The sequence below is a fragment of the Elephas maximus genome, chromosome 15, assembly GCF_024166365.1.
Source record: "Elephas maximus indicus isolate mEleMax1 chromosome 15, mEleMax1 primary haplotype, whole genome shotgun sequence".
NCBI classification, from domain to species: Eukaryota; Metazoa; Chordata; class Mammalia; order Proboscidea; family Elephantidae; genus Elephas; species Elephas maximus.
Window position 1 is genome coordinate 55,974,251 of NC_064833.1, and position 17,483 is coordinate 55,991,733.

Below are 17,483 nucleotides of genomic sequence, written 5' to 3' on the forward strand. Positions count from 1 at the left end.
CCAAGTCCACAAAAGCCGAAGACCTGGAGTTAGAAGACCAAAAGAGAACAGCTGGGCATTTCTCAAGCTTTGGGTTAATACTACAGTTCTAATTTAGCACATAAACTTGGCCTTTCTGAAATTCTTAATACTGCTCCTTACTAATATTTCAGATGAATGGGCAATGAAACTTTCTTGTATTTAAATCCTTCATCATAAAATGACTTTAGCTTCATTTTCTTTCCCCTCTATTAAATAATACATTCAGTTTGGGGAGTTCTACTGGCTGGCTGCATGCAACCATGGGTTGAATTACAATTGGGAGCACTGCTGTGTAAAATCAGATAAAACGTCATCTGGGTGCCTTAAAGAGAACACAAGGAAGGACTTATTTGCGTTTAGAAATCTCTCCAGGAAAACTTGCTTTTCATGGAAAAGAGCAGTAGAAGGAATCAAAATGTCTCCTGTGGAAATCTGAAGCAAATCACAATAGACATTTCCCATTGATGTGTAAACAAGGAACTCTGTCGCTTCAGTCATTTTTAAAGGAGGGGTAGGTCAGAAAACACTCACCTACTGATCTTTTTTGGATCACTGACTTGTACTCTCTAGCTCAGGCACTGAAAAGGTTATTTAAGATCAAGAAGAAAATAGTAATATGCCAACTCTAGATAAGGCGTCACCAGTAACATGTTAATGCTTATTACAAACATGTTACTGCTCCCAGCTTTTGTCATGCTTGCCTTGGAGATTTATATGGGCTGACTCCATTCTGATGTAGGCTTAATAGGCCTTTTAAAATCCCTTAATGTATGCTTATATAGTATCCACTCATTCACTCAACAAATATTTATTGAGTGCCTACTTGGTACCTGATGCTGTCCTAGGTATGCTGAATGCTGGCTCCCCAAATATCACCAATATGACCTGTTGATAACATCAGCCTGAGTTTACTGAGTGTATCAGTAAGTGTCGCTATGAGTCAGAATCAACTCGACAGCAACGGGTTTGGTTTTGGTTTGGTTATCGGTAAGTGTTGGGGTTAAAGTTGCTAAAAACAAAATTTAATCCTAACCCAGAAAACCCCTCCACAAAAACAAAAGAGAAAGAAAGTTTTGTTATGGAATGAGCCTTAAGCCAGAATGTGATGCATCACAGGCAATTCTCTAACGAGATTGTAAACACAGAAAGAAATCTTAACCCTTATATAGTAAGAGGGTACAATCAGTACATTTACATTTTAAAGATAATTGTTAATTTTCTAATTCTTCTGGCCTGGCCTTAGGGCTTGGCCGTCTGAGTTCATGTGCTAATCTCATTCTAGGAAAAACAGGAAGGTAGAGATTTACCTGAAGTTACATTTACATACTTTTTAGAAAGACAAAGAATTTAGAAGTTATCTAAAGGGAATTCTAAAGAAAGCAAAGTAGAAGGGGAGCTCCCCCTCTCTCACACCCCCACCCTTTTCACCCGGAGAATTTACTCCCTTTATTTTTCTTTTTTTGCGCTTAGGTAAAGGGGAACCCTGGTGGCAGTAGTGGTTGAGAGCTACAGCTCCTAACCAAAAGGTCGGCAATTCGAACCCTCCAGGTGCTCCTGGGAAAACTGTACAGAGCAGTTCTACTGTCCTACAGGGTCACTGTAAGTCCAGAATGGACCCGACGACAACGGGTTACTAAACCAAACCCCCTGCCTTTGAGTCATTTCTGACTCATAGTGACCCTATAGGACAGGGTAGAACTTCCCCATACCGTTTCCTAGGAGCACCTGGTGGATTTGAACTGCTGACCTTCTGGTTAGCAGCCGTAGCTCTTAACCACTATACCACCAGGATTTCCTTCAATGGTAAACATGAGGCTTAATTACAGTTGGGTAAGATCATATTAAGGAGCTCTGGTGGCGCAGTGGTTAAGTACTCAGCTGCTAACCTAAAGGTCGGAGGTTCAAACCCACCAGCTGTTCCACAGGAGAAAAATGTGGCAATCTGCTTTTGTTAAGACTTAACAGTTTGGAAACCCTATGGGCAGTTCTAGTCTGTCCTACAGGGTCGCTCTCAGTTGGAATCAACTCAACAGCAACAGTAAAGACCATGATATAACAGTTTAGGATCAGTGGAAACAGCCAGGTGAGAATTTTTGAAACAAGGACTTCAAAGAATCTTCAGAGGTTAACTGTCTGTATTTCCTATTGAAGAGATGATTATAAACAATCAAGTTATATGCCTGGGCAAGAATCTCTTGGAATGAGAAAGCTGTGCTCATGAAGTCAGTGGAATAGTTAAGGTATTAGTATAGCCAGTAAACCGTGTACGTGTTGTTACCCGATTAGGGTCCGTGCCCTGGAGCAGTCGAGCCAATGAAACATACTCCAAGTCAGAAAGAGTGAGAACGTTTATTAAGGAGATGCATACATCACCGGGGACCCGGCAGCAACACAGGCTGTCTCTGTGGAGTCCCAAAGAGCAATTCTACGTTAGCAAGGGTTATAAGGGTCTTTGTAGTCCGCTGCCAAACATTTATTAGGCTAAAGACTCACATATCTGACACCTGGGCTCCTACTTTCCTGTGGGGGTTGTATGCCACAGGTAGCCCGGACAGAACAAAAGGTTATTTGCATCAGTTTTAAACAAAGAGCAAAGTCATTAACATTTAGTCAAAACAAAGTCATTAACAGAGGTTTGTGAAGGAGGCAGGCAGAGCAAGAGCAACTTATAGGTTTATTATGGCCTTAGTTACGTTAAGCTCTCAGTTGCCTGTTTTGAAAAAGTAGAAAACATGCTGGGTCACATATTCCCCCATTTGAAACTTGGGTGACCATATTCACCTACCCAAAGTTTCAACCTATTCCTTATAGATCGGAGTTTCAGGTGAAAGAGTTGGGCTCTCTGCCGGCTACGGGTTTGAGCCATCTATTGGACAGTTTGACTCAGGACAGAGAATGTCATCCCCACATATAAGCATAAACCGGAGATGGTAACATATTAAGAGGCCTATAACAACTAGTCTAATTTCACTAATAAATAAGGTTTTTAGCCAGGTAAAATCCGGCAGTCAAGAAAAATCAAATCTTTCATGAATCTTGTACCAGGTCCCAGCTATAAATACCAGAATATTTTAACTCTGGGTACAAGAGTATAAACTCAGATGAGACAGGACTTGAGGGCCAAGTTGGCATGTAACCCTCTGTCTAGACAGAAATCAGTAATGTTTAACACTTCTCTAGAAAAAGTTTTTTATCTTGTAACAGAGGTTGGGGGACGTTTATCTCAGGGACAAAGATTCCCTGGGCAAAAGTCTCTCTGGCCCCTAATAGTAGTCTTATCTAAGCTAGCATTAAAAACATTTTTATTTTTTAACCCTAGAAAGTCTTAACTTCAGGCCATTGATCCACTGGTCTTTCTACTCCTTGTCACTGTAGACCGGGCAGGGCTTGACTTGGAATGATGGATCCACGGCTTGACTCCTGCAAGCTTCCCAACTGTGTCAGTGCTGAGTGGTGTGGTAAAGGGTCCAGTCCACTTAGCTTGTAACAGGAGGTCCTTCCGGAGGAGCACCTGGTCACAGCAATTTCATGAGGGAACTTTTATCTGATATAACTGGGAAAGAATTTTGGTTACAGAAAGCAAATATTTAGATATCATTACATTAGGGGCTGGGTGAAGAATCCCGGGGACAGTTGGTGGAGACAATATGGTCTCTTATAAAGTATCTCAAAAGCACTAATTTTAAGTTTTCCCCAGGATGCAGTACAAACTTAGAGGAGGGCCAGTGGCAGAACATCTGTCAGTCTAGGGCACAATTTACTAAGATGACATTTTATGGTCCGATTCATTCTTTCACCCTTTTCCGACAGATTGAGGTCTCCATGTTGTGTGGAGTTTCCACTTTATTCTTAAGGCAGTTAAAACCTGTTGACCTCTCTCTAGCCGTCTTGGTCCGGCAGGGAAAAGTCTCTGCCCATCCTGCAAAAGAATCTACACGCACCAGTAAATATTTCATCCGATGTTTAATTTTGAACACTTTACTAAACTTAAATTTGATTTTTCCCAAAAGCTGTAGTTGATGTACTGTTAGCCGACTGGAAGTGTTACCGCAAATTCTGGACTCAAGCCGCCTGCCGCAAGCCAATAGTGAGACAGGAGGAGGTAAGCAGCAAGAGGACTTTATTGAACACCGTGTTCAAGAGACACAGGGGGCAAAGGTTTCCCCACATTCTGTCTGCCCCAAGAGGACTACAAAAGGGCTTTATAGGGAAAGGGTCAGGGTTTAGAAATTCCCAGGAATGTTGATTCTTCTTCGAGGGGGACCTAATGACGAAGTGGCTTATTGTTGTCGCCTTGCAGGCCTCTTTACGCCATCCTGGTTTCGGTTTCGGTCACTGGACGTGTCCGGGTTTTGCTCAATTATCTCGGGTCCTGATGGTATCGCTCATTGTTTTTGTCACCTCGGAAAAGAAGCATGGTTTAATCAACAACAAAAATCTTGATTACCTTGTTTTTCTAATACGGAATTTGTTTTTCTACAATGGAACAATCGTAAGACAAATTCCAGAGTAAATAATCGACATTTTTAAAGACTAAAGATTTTAATCACAGTTTATACAGCTAAACTAGAAAATATATTCTCTCTTATTTTAATACTAAAACACTGCAGAAAATGTATTTTCACTATTTCAGAGGTGAGCCACAAATGTCCTTTTTCTTCCAATACTACAGTCACTGCATGAGGGACAAACAGGTTATTATCATGTCCCAAAGAAATTAACTCAACTGCCTTTGATAATGTTAGTGGTGGCAACCGCGGGGAGGCAGGCCCACCAGCCTTTTGAGACAGTGTCCAGATTTTTAGAGAAATAGGTGGGCAACAGGGTGTCTCTATGGCCCCAAGAACTGGGTTAATACACCAACAGTTACCCCTCTTGTTTTATTTATATAATTCAAAGGATTTTTGATAACCTGGCAGCCCGAGGGCTGGGGTTTTCTTTAACTGGGACCTTAAATCACAAAAGGCTCGTTGACACTCAGGAATCCATTTGAAAGGATCTCTCTCTGCTCCTTGAATAGCCTGATAGAGGTTAGCTTGTAACTTTCTTAAAGATACTCGGACTTAAAGATACTCGGTCCAAAAAGTTTCTTTGTAAGAGTCTTTCTCAGACTTATTCTCTATGAGGAGAATATTGCAGGAATATTCCTCAGCTGAAGGAAGGTAATCGCTCTAGACCTTGGGCCAGCACTGTTCCAGAAACAGTGAGAGAGTTCTTAAACCCTCGAAGTAGTACAGTCTAACAGAATTGTTTTTTCCCTTTTGTCCCCTTCCCATTCAAAAGCAAAGATTAGCTGGCTGTCTGCAGTCAGCAGGATACAAAAGAGTCTTTTAAATTCAAAACAGTAAAATGAGTACTGGAAGGTGGAAGGGCCCGATAGTAGGGCATATAGGTTGAGGACTACTGGGTATAAGATCTTCACAACTTTGTTAACAGCCCGCAAATCTTGAACAAAACAGTACTCACCAGTCGATGTCTTCTTCACCGGGAGAACAGGATTGTGGAATGGGGATCGGCACTCCCACAACAGTCCTCACTCTAGGCATCCGGTGGTCAGTCTCTGCAGCCACAGTTGAGCCTCAATTTCTTTAATCCAAGGAGGCAAGAAGTTGAGTAACAGCTCTGCAGTCACAGGGCAGACAGTCCAAGCTCATCTTAGCCAGCCACTGGCCCAAACTCACTGGGCCCTGGCATCAACCACTCTTTGAACCATGGGTGAGATGGTAGCTGGGGATAGTACCGGTTGGGGGAGTGCTAAGAGATCTGTTTGCACTTTCCAGGTGTTTGTTGGCGGTACTGTCAGGGACAGGCCCTTTTCATCAAAAGAGATTTCAGCGTGCACTTTACTTAGGAAATCCCATTTCAAAAAGTGGGACTGAGCATTTGGGCTTGTATAAAAACTGGCAGGAAAGCTTACCTCTTTTCCAGTCATCCGGACAACCCAAGAACTGCTGGTGGAGGCAGTCCCTTTAGGCTTCTGGGTGAATACCAAGAAACCTGCTCCGGTATCAACCAAATACTCTACTGGCTATCCCGCTCCTGCGCTTTCATAGTTCTTTGAAAAAGCTTTTCCCCCTTTCAATCTTGCCTGGCCCTTTTCCATTCTTTTTTTTTTTTTTTTTCTCGACCTTTTTCACCTGATCTCTGTTGGTAAAGATCTTAAATGTGTTCAGACACCAGGAACGGATTATGGACTCAATTATCTGAAGTGGCCCTTCTGCAGCAGGGACTGGCACCTCCTGGAGTGGGTAAAGCCCTCCTGGGGGAACTAGACTAAATTCTACCCCACTGCTAGTATGGGGTAGGGAGGGAGACCATATATGCCCCACCTTCTCTCCCCCCCCTTTCAGCTCCTTCCCATTCTCATCTTTTGATACCACCTGGGAGGTGTCAAATAGCGTTTTTACAGGTGGGTGAATAAGAACATCCTCAGGTTCTTCATCTCGTATCTCATCATCATTCACCTGCACAAGAGGGGCTAAAACAGAGGCTTTATCCTTTTTCCATGCCATAAAGTCATAAAACATTTTACATACAGCTTCTCATCTCACTTCTCAGTTCCAGTACAGAACAGATAAGCTTCATAATAGTACCAAAATCTCCAGGACCATTTACAGACCACACTTGATTATGCAAAATATTAAGATGTCTACTAGTTAGGGAATCCCATCCTAAATAAGTCCAGCTCTTAGTGGACTCACTGCCAGAACCTTACCTCCTGGGTACCCACTTGCAATGGGGAACCTCACCGGTCTCTCGTCCAACATCACGGGACCTAGTCACCTGTTCTTGGAGGGAGTCTATGAGAACCCACGCCCCTGTGGCTTTTACATAGGATTTACCACCCGATGCCCAGTTAGCTACCATGGCCAACAGAAACTTTCTCCCTCTATCAGGAGCTCGCTGCCACGGAGTCCTCCCCCATCGCCAGACCTCTGGGCCACCAGAGGTTGAGAGACCTCCACAATTCAAGGAGGGGTGCACCTTCTTTCTTCCCGGGTCCATCCCAGGGGCTTGGTCCTTAAGGAGACGGAACCAGGTCCTGAATAATTCGAGCCCCACGCTGGGCATCAAAAATTTGTTACCCGATTAGGGTCCGTGCCCTGGAGCAGTCAAGCCAATGAAACATACTCCATGTCAGAAAGAGTGAGAAAGTTTATTAAGGAGATGCATACATCACCGGGGACCCGGCAGCAACCCAGGCTGTCTCTATGGAGTCCCAAAAAGCAATTTTACATTAGAGATTATATAGAATCTTACAAGGGTTACAAGTGTCCTTGTAGTCCCCTGCCAAACTTTTCTTTATTAGGCTAAAGATGCACATATCTGATACCTGGGCTCCTACTTTCCTGTGGGGGTTGTATGCCACAGGTAGCCCGGACAGAACAAAAGATTATTTGCATCAGTTTTAAACAAAGAACAAAGTCTTTAACATTTGGTCAAAACAAAGTCATTAACAGAGGTATGTGAAGGAGGCAGGCAGAGGAAGAACAACTTATAGGTTTATCATGGCCTTAGTTATGTTAAGCTCTCAGTTGCCCATTTTGAAAATGGAGAAAACATGCTGGGTGGTATTGGGGTCACAGTGTGGACAGAAAAAAGCGGAGGAGGACGGTAGTTCTGATTCTCAGGCACTTGGGCTCCACTATGGGTTTTTTAGTGGACAAAACAGATGAAAGTCCCTGTGTTTGTCCAGTTTACATTGTAGCAGTTTCGATCAACTGCAGATTTTGAACAAAAATGTATAGTTTAAATCATGGGCCAGTCACTGGCTTTTCTTGTTCATTTCTTTTCATAGTTTGATTTTAATATTAGCCAGGCACTTTCTTCATTCAGTCATGCACAAGGGTTTCGTGCCGTGGACTAGGCATGATAGTGGAACTCTGTCCTGAAGAATTTCACTGTCAAGTGGGCCACACTGACTTGAAAATAACTCTTACAAAATAAGCTAGTAAGTGATTCCTAAGAAAGAGTTATTCATCTGATAAAATTAACATTCTAACCAGAACTAGATGGTGCCCAGCTACCACTACCCACCATTCTGATAAGGGCCACAAATAAATGGACCCTGATAAAATGGGAGAAAAATGTGGAATAGAACCTCAAATTAAAAAAAAAAAAAAAATAGACTTACTGGACCAGTCGAGACTGGGGAACTCCCTGAGACTATTGCCCTGAGGTACTTTTTAAATCTTGAAGTAAAACTAGCTCCTGAGGTAAACTTTTGGCTAAGTAAGAGATAGACCAAAAAAAAAAAAAACCCCAGTGCTGTACAGTAAATTCCGACTCATAGTGACCCTGTAGGACGGAGTAGAACTGCCCCATACGGTGTCTGAGGAGCAGCTGGTGGATTCAACTGCCAACCTTTTGGTTAGCAGCCAAACGTTTAACCACTGGGCAAACAGGGCTCCAAATAACAGACAGGCTCACAAAATAGAGAGTATTACCGGTGAGTACCATGCTCCTTTAAAAAATCACCTATACAAGACCAAATGGTCAACAATAACTTTAAAACAAAGATAAGAACATAAGCAGGTAGCGGAACTAGATTAATGGAAAGGAAACAACCAGAACAGAAATAATGAGAATGTTCATCCATCGTGAAGGATGTAACCAATGGCATTGAACAATTTATGTAGAAATTGTTGAATGGGAATCTAAATTGCTGTGTAAACCTTCACTGAAAACACATGAAATGTTAAAATTTTGTTGTTGTTGTAGCGTAGTGTTCTGGTTTAGAAAAGTGTTGGTGTTGTTAGGTGCCGTGGAGTTAACTTTTTAATCACAGCAACCCCACGTGACGGAGTAGAACTGCCCCATAGGATTAATCTTTACAGAAGCTGATCTCCAGGCCTTTTTATTGGGAAGCCTCTGGGTGGGTTCTAACTACCAACCTTTTGGTTAGTAGCCAAGTGCTTCGCTGTTGTGCCACCTAGATCCCCTTAAAAATCAAACCTGTTGCCGTCAAGTCGATTCCAACTGATACTGATCCCATAGGACAGAGTAGAACTTCCCCACAGGGTTTCCAAGGACAGGCTAGTGGATTCAAACTGCCAACCTTTTGGTTAGCAGCCGAGCTCTTAACCACATGTCACCAGGGCTCCTAAGGCTACTTAGTACTTACTTTAAAATTACAATACATGAAGAGGGAAAGTGAAATGGGTGGAAAGGCAAATCTGCAGGCTGCTTTATAACCGCCTCCAAGATTGTTAAATCTATTTCAAAGGGACCATGTATTTGAATAAGACCCACGGTCATTGTGTTTACTTGTTCTTATGACTAAGCATGAAGAAACTGCTACTGTAGTTTCTCCCCTGCTTCTCCACTGGGACCTGTTATTTTGCAGGTGGTTTTAACACTTAATCATGAGTCACAAAATTCACAGGACTTCTGGAGCCTGAAGAGCACACAGGGTAAGGTGTGAAGTGGCCAGTTACAAAACAAGAAGATGGGAGCTCAATTTAACTGGGGAGTTTACATCCTGCCTAAGGGTATTCACATTGCCTGAAAAGGAAGATATAGGCCAAAATATTTTCCTGCCAGTGACCAGATTATTGGTCCTGGTGGACTAGGATCTCCAAGTAGGTTGGGAGGACGAAAAATTACCATGCACTTCCTTGTTCTACCAGGACTTGTCCATCCCTCATTCTTGTTCAGAAATTTCACCCTACACCCCTCACCCATGCAGGAAGATCTCAAAACGTAAGGCAAGTAAATGTATCGCGAGCATTTGCTTTATGTAAATTTTAATACAATAATCATTTCACTAGGAATTATCTTTATTTGGAGGAAAAAACCAAGCCTGTTACTGTCGAGTCAATTCCAGCTCAAGGCGACCACATAGGAGGAGTAGAGCTGCCGCATAGAATTTCCAAGGCTGTAATCTTAGAGAAGCAGACTGCTACATCTTTTTCCCATGGAGCTGCTGGTGGGTTAGAACTGTCAACCTTTTGGTTGGCAGCCAAGCACTTAATCACTGGAGAAAAGAGATTTAAAAAAAAACTTTTTGACATAAAGTATCAGTTGCTATGCTGTAATTAAGGCATATTTAATTTTTGTGCATCTTGTTTAATGTATACACTTCATATGTCATTCTAACTTCATATAGTGTTTATTCCTATCATAAAATTAAAAAATAATAGGTTTGTGTTCATAGATTAAGGAGACCTGGTGGCGCAGTGGTTAAGAGCTTGGCTGCTAACCAAAAGGTCGGCAGTTTGAATTCACCAGCCACCTGGAAACCCTACGAGGCAGTTCTACTCTGTCCTATAGGGTCTTATGAGTCAGAATCAACTCCACGGCAATGGATGGGTGACACAATGGTTAAAGTGCTCGGCCGCTAACCATAACGTTGGCAGTTTGAACCCACCAGCCGCTCTGTGGGAGAAAGATGTAGCAATCTGCTTTCATAAAGATTTACAGACTTGAAACTCTAGAGGGTCACTATAGATGGACTCGACTCCATGACACACAACAACACCAAGCCTTTCTAAGGAGTTTCTCTTCTAGGAAGACAAGGTGGAGTGATAGAAAGAGCAAACTTCTTTTAAAGTGCTTTTAGAAAAATAAATAAAGTAATATATAAAAAAACCAAAACCCACTGCCATGGAGTCGATTCCAACTCATAGTCACCCTTTAGGACAGAGTAGAACTGCCCCATAGAGTTTCCAAGATGTGCCTGGAGGATTTGAACTGCCGACCTCTTGGTTCACAGCTGTGGCACTTAATCACTATGCCACCAGGGTTTCCAAGTAATACATACAAATTGAAAATAAACAAACAATGCAGAAATTTATGAAGTCAAAGCCCTCAGCTTCTTTCCTCACTCCCTATCACTATTTTGTGCTTACCTTCCAGATCTCTTTTTACGCATAATAAAATATATACAACATTGTAGTAACTAGTTGCCATGAATTGATTTTGACTCATGGCAACCCCATATGTACAGAGTTGAACTGCTCCCTAGGGTTTTCAATGTTGTGACCTTTAGAAAATGGATTGCCAGGCCTGTCTTCTGAGGTGCCTCTGGGTGGGTTCAAACCACCACCAACATTTTGCCAGTAGTGGAGTGCTTAACGGTACCTCCCAGGGACTGACTTCTATATGTATATACTTATTTGTTTTGTGTTTTTGGGTTTTTTTACAAAAATGGGATTATATTTTTACAATTTGATTTTTTTTTTCCCAATAATATACCATGGGTATCCTTCCATAATAGACTACCAATTATTTCTATATCTACAGAGCATTTCACAGGGAATGGGCCCTAACTTATTTTCAGCATTTCCCTGTTGATTGGGAGTTATGTTGTCATCAATTTTTGGTTAGCACAAAAATGGTTTAATGAGCATTTTACATATGTCTTTTATGAGATGTGCTAATATTCCTATAGCTGAGGTTAAAAAAAAAGGTAAAATTTCTGGAACAATAGGTTTTCTCCTTTTTTAATTTTGGTTTTATAATTTGGAAGGCAGTACCAAATTACCATCCAAAAAAAAAAAAAAAAGTTATGTCGGTTTGTACCCCACCAACAGTGAACATGAGAGCTCTCTCCAACACTGAGTGCTATCTGTCAACAATGGCATTTGCACTAGTCATCTGGATTTACAGGAAGCAAGTGCTTTAATCTCAGCATGAGTTACATAAACAGAAAGGGGAATTTACTAAGCCAAATTTGAGAGGGACAGATAATTGCACTGGCTTTAGAGAAATCCGTGACTGGGGACTTGAATATCACCAGAGTCCACCCACACTCCCCCTCTCTGTCTTTCAGACCTACTTCTTTCTGCATATCAGCTTCTCCATAAGTTCTTCCCCTTAGTGTTGAAGAGACTACATCCTTCTGAGCACATATCCTAACAGCTCCATGAGCCAAGAGGAAAAGGGGATTCTTTTGTTTGGAAAACTGCCATTAATTGATTTCATCTCACAGTGACCCTAAACGACAGAGTAGAACTGCCCCATAGGTTTTCCAAGGCTGCAAATCTTTAGGAAAGTAGACTGCCACATCTTCTATCTGTGGAGCAGTTGGTGGGTTCAAACCGCCAACCTTCTGATGCTTAACCACTGTGCCACCAGGGATCCTTATACCTGAAGAAACTATGGCTTAACTTGCCCCAAATCATAATAATAACAATGACCACTGGTCACTTCTTTATTATGCGCTCATCACTTTACACAGATCAACCCATTCGATCCTTATAACACCTATGAGGAAGATAGGGAGATAGTATTCTTATCCCCATTTTACAGACGGGAAAACTGAGGCACAGGGGTTAAATGTATTAGACAAGTTCACATTACTAGTGAGTATCATAGCGAAGCCCCTGCTCTGTCCTCTGAACTATCCGGCTTCTGATTTATGTACAGAGTCAACGTGGACCCTCCATATGTATCTACCAATTCCAATGTCAGAATAGCCACTAATCTTTTAACTGTGGGTCCAAAAATATTTAACCATCATGACTCTCTCATCCATGTTCCTATTTCACAAGCCTTTAATGAAGGAGTAGATACAGACTTTCACTGACTAACCATACCAGAAAAATGAATTAGCGAAACCCTGAATTCCACTGAACAACAGGTTTGGAAAAGCACAGAAGTAAAACACCAGTAAAAGATGTTTATGATGAGTTTTACCATTACTGGGATTTTATTTTTCTTTATAAAAAGAGCTCAGAAGTGCTCTGTGGAGATTTAATAAAAGGCTTTCTAGTTGTACAACCTTGAGTCAGTTGTATGAACCTTTCCCAGGCTGACTTTGGACAATGCATCACAAATTCCCTAAACAGAATATGATTTACATTCCAAGATTCAATCACCCAGTGTTGGGTGCTTCAAAGGACCAAGCATGGCAAGTGTTATGCTGGAGAGCAGGTAATGTGGGTGGCAGAACACTCCTCAGAGGAGAGAAGCTGGGAGTGTCAGGACTACAGAGAGGAAAGGGGGATGAGTCTGGCACTCAATTAACTTTATTTCATTAAATCCTTCCAACAAACCCATGAAGAAGATAGTAGTCTTCTCATATTACCAATGGTAAACAGGTACCTCTAAAAACAAATGCAATGGTCTAGGACTAGAATAACCTCAAATCCACACATGAAGTTGGGAGTGATCTTTGCCATAATACACCCTACGTCTTAGCATAAACAACATTCTGAAATTGTTTACAGGGCAAATGGATAATGTGTGTCCACCCTGGGAAAGAGCAGTAAGAGAATTTTTTACTGAATGGCTTGTTGCCACTACCGATGAAGCGTATACCCCTTTTTGCTATTCCCTCTACATTTTGCCTGTCAATTCTCCAAACCGTAATAAGTACTTGGCCAAAGCAGCGTACCTAGATCAGTGCCTCTCACGCCACCTGTTAGGATAACTAGCCCATCCTGAAGTCTCACCTATCATGTGCCAGGAAGTCATACCTGCCCACAGCTCTGACTTAAGGCCCTCCACTTTGGCCCTCTGCTGCCCCACACCCAAGTGGCTGACACCACTAGCAAGATAGGATTTTCCCTTAGTCATTGTTCCCACTAGTACTTCCTCCTCCTTTGGTGCCCTCTTCCTTCTTTATTTGAATTTTAAAACAAGTGAATATAGTATTTGCAAACATCTTTCTTTCCCCAGACTCCCTGTCAACATTCTGCTATTCTAATTTCATTTAGTAGCATTCAGTCACTCCATCCTAAGGCGGCAAAATAGCTGTAGCCACTTATGAGTACACCTGGAAATCTAACAATGAGATAAGCCATTTTATTTCACTTACTAAATAGAATTCCTAGCTTAGCACTTGTTAGTATTTTATTTTGCCTATTTTATTTTTAAATAGGTAATCACTCGTGTTGTTCAAAATCCAAGAGGCACAGAGGGTGTATATATTACAGGAATACATCCTTCCATCCCACTCCCAGCAACCAAGCTCTCCTCCTGAGAGGAACTCAGTGTTTTCAGTTTCTCCCCAATTCAATCTAAACATATTTTATGTTTATGTAGACACATAAGTATATGCATTACCACACTCAAAAATAGAGGAATTAGGTTTCACCTTTTCAAGGGAAGGTGGTCAAAGAACTTGTCTACGTATTTGAAAACCATCCCACACATATTATGCTTATACAAACAATCTATTCTTATTGCCACTAATTTAATAAGAAAAAAAAAAAACTACTCTCTCCATAATTTGTTTTACTTAGCAATATATTTTGTAGATCATTCCAACTCAATATATGGAAGGAGTCCCTGGCAGGTGAAAACATTTAAGCACCTGACTACTAGCGGAAAGGTTGGCAGTTTGAACCCACACAGAGGCGTCTCAGGAGACAGGGCTGGGGATCTGCTTCTGAAAGGTCATAGCCTGGAAAACCCTATGAAGCAGTTCTACTCTGCACACATGGAGCCACCATGAGTCAGAATCAACTGGATGGCAACTAACAACAGTATAAGGAAATGTCACTTTGTTTTGTTTTAGCTACATTGTATTCCCCTGTAAGGATGGGCATATCATAATTTAATCGTCCTCTTACTGAGAGGCAATTAAGTTACTTCTAATCTTTGCTCTTAAAAATATTATCATTTCACACATGTATGTCTATGAAATAAATTACTGTCCTTAAAGTAGAATTGCTGGATCAAAGGATCTGTGCATTTGTGATTTTGATATATTTTGCCATATTTCCCTTCTTAAAGGATATTCCAATTTATACCCCATCAGCAGTATGGTAGGAGAAGCATCATTTAGATGAAAAAACATTTTCTCTGCATCTCAGTTCAAAGGATCTGAAATTGCAGCCATTGTCTTCTTCCACAGTGAAAACATGAGATTACAAATTACCTTCATGAATCTTTCTGTCGTAGCAGAGCCTAGAGTTAGAACTATGCAACGAAATCATTGTAAGTAAGCACAGATGACTAAATTGCCCTGTGCTGGCAGCAAGCTGTCTCCTAATATTTGCAGAATGAATGCTTCACCAACTCCCACACTCTGTCCCTCGCATCAGCTCTAACAACAGCACCACAGATTCCCTCGGTGGCAAAGCTGGAATATGCAATCATGTATTGATCCATGCATTTAAGAAATGTTTATTTCATACCTACCATGTGCTGGTGATACAGTGAAGTATAAACTCCCAGCCTCAGGCAGTTTAGAGTGAGATTACAACATCGATAGGGCAAGGCCAAGGTGAAGTCAAACCTCAGCACTGATGATGGAAGCGGAATCCTGCTGTGGAAAGAGACACACAGAAGCCCAGTGATTCCAGCAGGTCGAGGCTGTGTTTGTTGTCCTTGTGAGCTTATAGCACAGTTGCTGAGTGTGGGCTCTGGTTTCTCGATCCTCCTGCTTCCTTATCTTTAAAATGTGATAATTGTAGCAGCTCTTTCATGGGTTATGGTGAAGATTAAATAAAATAACGTGCAAATTTCTTAAAACTGATTTCTACATAGAAACTTCTACTAATCTTAGTTACAAATATTAATATAATACAAAATTATAACTAAACTAGTGTTCTTTTATGATATTGTTAATGTCATTTTTAATATTTTAACATAATTATTCATATTATATTAATGATATTGATAATGGAGCCCTGGTGGCGCAGTGGTTAAACACTTGGCTGTTAACTGAAAGGTCAGCTGTTTGAACCCAACAGCCACTTTGTGGGAGAAAGATGTGGCAGTCTGCATCCATAGAGATTACAGCCTTGGGAACCCTATGGGGGCAGTTCTACTCTGTCCTATAGGGTTGCTATGAGTCGGAATCGACTCAACGGCAATAGGTATAGGTAATGATATTGATAATATTATTTAATATTGTTATACAGTTACTTGTTAGTTACCTTATTTAGCCACTGCTGCATAACAAAGTACCCCCAAAACCTAGTGGCTTAAAACATTACCTCACAGTTTCTGTAGGTCAGGAATCTGGGCAAGGTTTAGCTGGGTCTTCCACTTCAGGGCCTCTTACAAGGCTGAAATCACAGTTTTGGCAGAGCTGTAGTTACCTCAAGGCTCAAATGTTGAAACATATACTCCAAGCTCTTGCTGTGGTTGTTGGCAGGGTTCTGTTCCTTGTAGGCCATTGGCTGCAAGCTGCCTTCAGTTCTTTGCCACGTTGGCTTGTCCAACACAATAGCTGGCTTCATCAAGGTGAGCAAGCCAAGAAGGCAAGAGAAAGAGTGGCAGCAAGATAAAAGTCAGTCTCTTATAGTTTAATCTCAAAAATAACACCCCATTTCTTCTACCATATTCTACTCATTAGAAACAATTTTTTTTTTTTTTAACCTACACAAGGGGAGGGTAGTACCCGAGAGAATGAATACCAGAGGGGAGGGTCATTAGGAGCCATTTTAGAAGCAGTCAACCACAATTGTTTTCCCCTAGGCTTTTGTGGCCTGGGAGAGAAAGGTAAGATAGAGATATTTACAAGCACCACCTAACTGTTAAAGACCATACTGGTTATAGATTATCCTATGGTTTGAAGTGAAGATAAATTATCTTATTTGCCTAATTTTCTTTGCATTAAAAAAACAGCCATAGTTCAAGATAACAATAAATTAGAGTTCATTTGAAATTGATCCATGTATGTATGAAGACCATAACGTGGGTGTCAGCTTAGCTGTAAATAACAACCGCATAATTATGTAAGTAATTTCCATTCTCAGGAGCACTGTGATTTAGTTAATTGCCAGCATGATGGGGGTGGACCATTCCTGGGAGAAAAGAGAAAGCTTTTTACAAAAAGGCTGAAAATGCTTTCAATTTGTACAAATAAATGGCAACATCACTAAATCGACTTCAGTTTGACTACTTTGTACTCTTGCCTTTTGGAAATCTGCTGAAGGAATGCCACCTATTTGTTTAGTGGGGGAAAGACAGATTAATTAATGGTGTTGATACAGGGAACAAGTCTGGAGAAAAGAAAATTAATTTTCTACCTTATTTCTTACAGCAAAACAAAGTTTTAGATGTTCTAATATTTAAATACAAACAAGTAACTAAATAAATTCACCAAACCATGATGGAATTTTTTTTTTTTTTTTTTAGATTTGGAGCAGAGAATGCCTTTCTATGCATGAACCAAACTCAGAATTCATAAAATTAAAAAATCATAAGTTTTAATAATTAAAAATTTCTGCATACCCCCCAAAAGAAAGAAAAAGTAAAGGCATAATGTGAAACGATATGTAACAAGCTGGAAAAAAGAAATTGCATTGTATATCATTATCAAGTTGATTATTTCCTTAATATATAAATACTTCTACAAATCAACAAGAAAAAGAATGAAAAAGACCAGGGATCTACAAGAAAAAGAATAAATAAACCAAAAGCTGTTAAAGACCATTGAAAAATTGTTTTGAAGAAAATATAAATGAATTTGAAACATGTGAGAAAATTCCCAATTACATTCATAAATAAGAAAAATACATATTAAAATTATAAGGAGCTCATCTATTAAATTGGAAATTTCC

General features: G+C 40.8%; 1 long non-coding RNA gene across 2 annotated transcripts; it reads right to left on the reverse strand.

Annotated features, from left to right (window-relative positions):
- Positions 1-4,133: 4,133 nt before the first annotated feature.
- On the reverse strand, positions 4,134-16,002 carry LOC126058792 (uncharacterized). 2 transcript variants are annotated; one of them, XR_007513292.1, is made up of 4 exons: positions 15,912-16,002; positions 15,112-15,238; positions 5,488-5,607; positions 4,134-4,422 (listed from the first exon to the last, which is right to left on the reverse strand). It is a non-coding gene; the product is annotated as an uncharacterized LOC126058792 (long non-coding RNA). The 2 variants fall into 2 exon arrangements; XR_007513293.1 differs by lacking the exons at positions 4,134-4,422; positions 5,488-5,607 and adding an exon at positions 9,749-9,997.
- Positions 16,003-17,483: the final 1,481 nt, after the last annotated feature.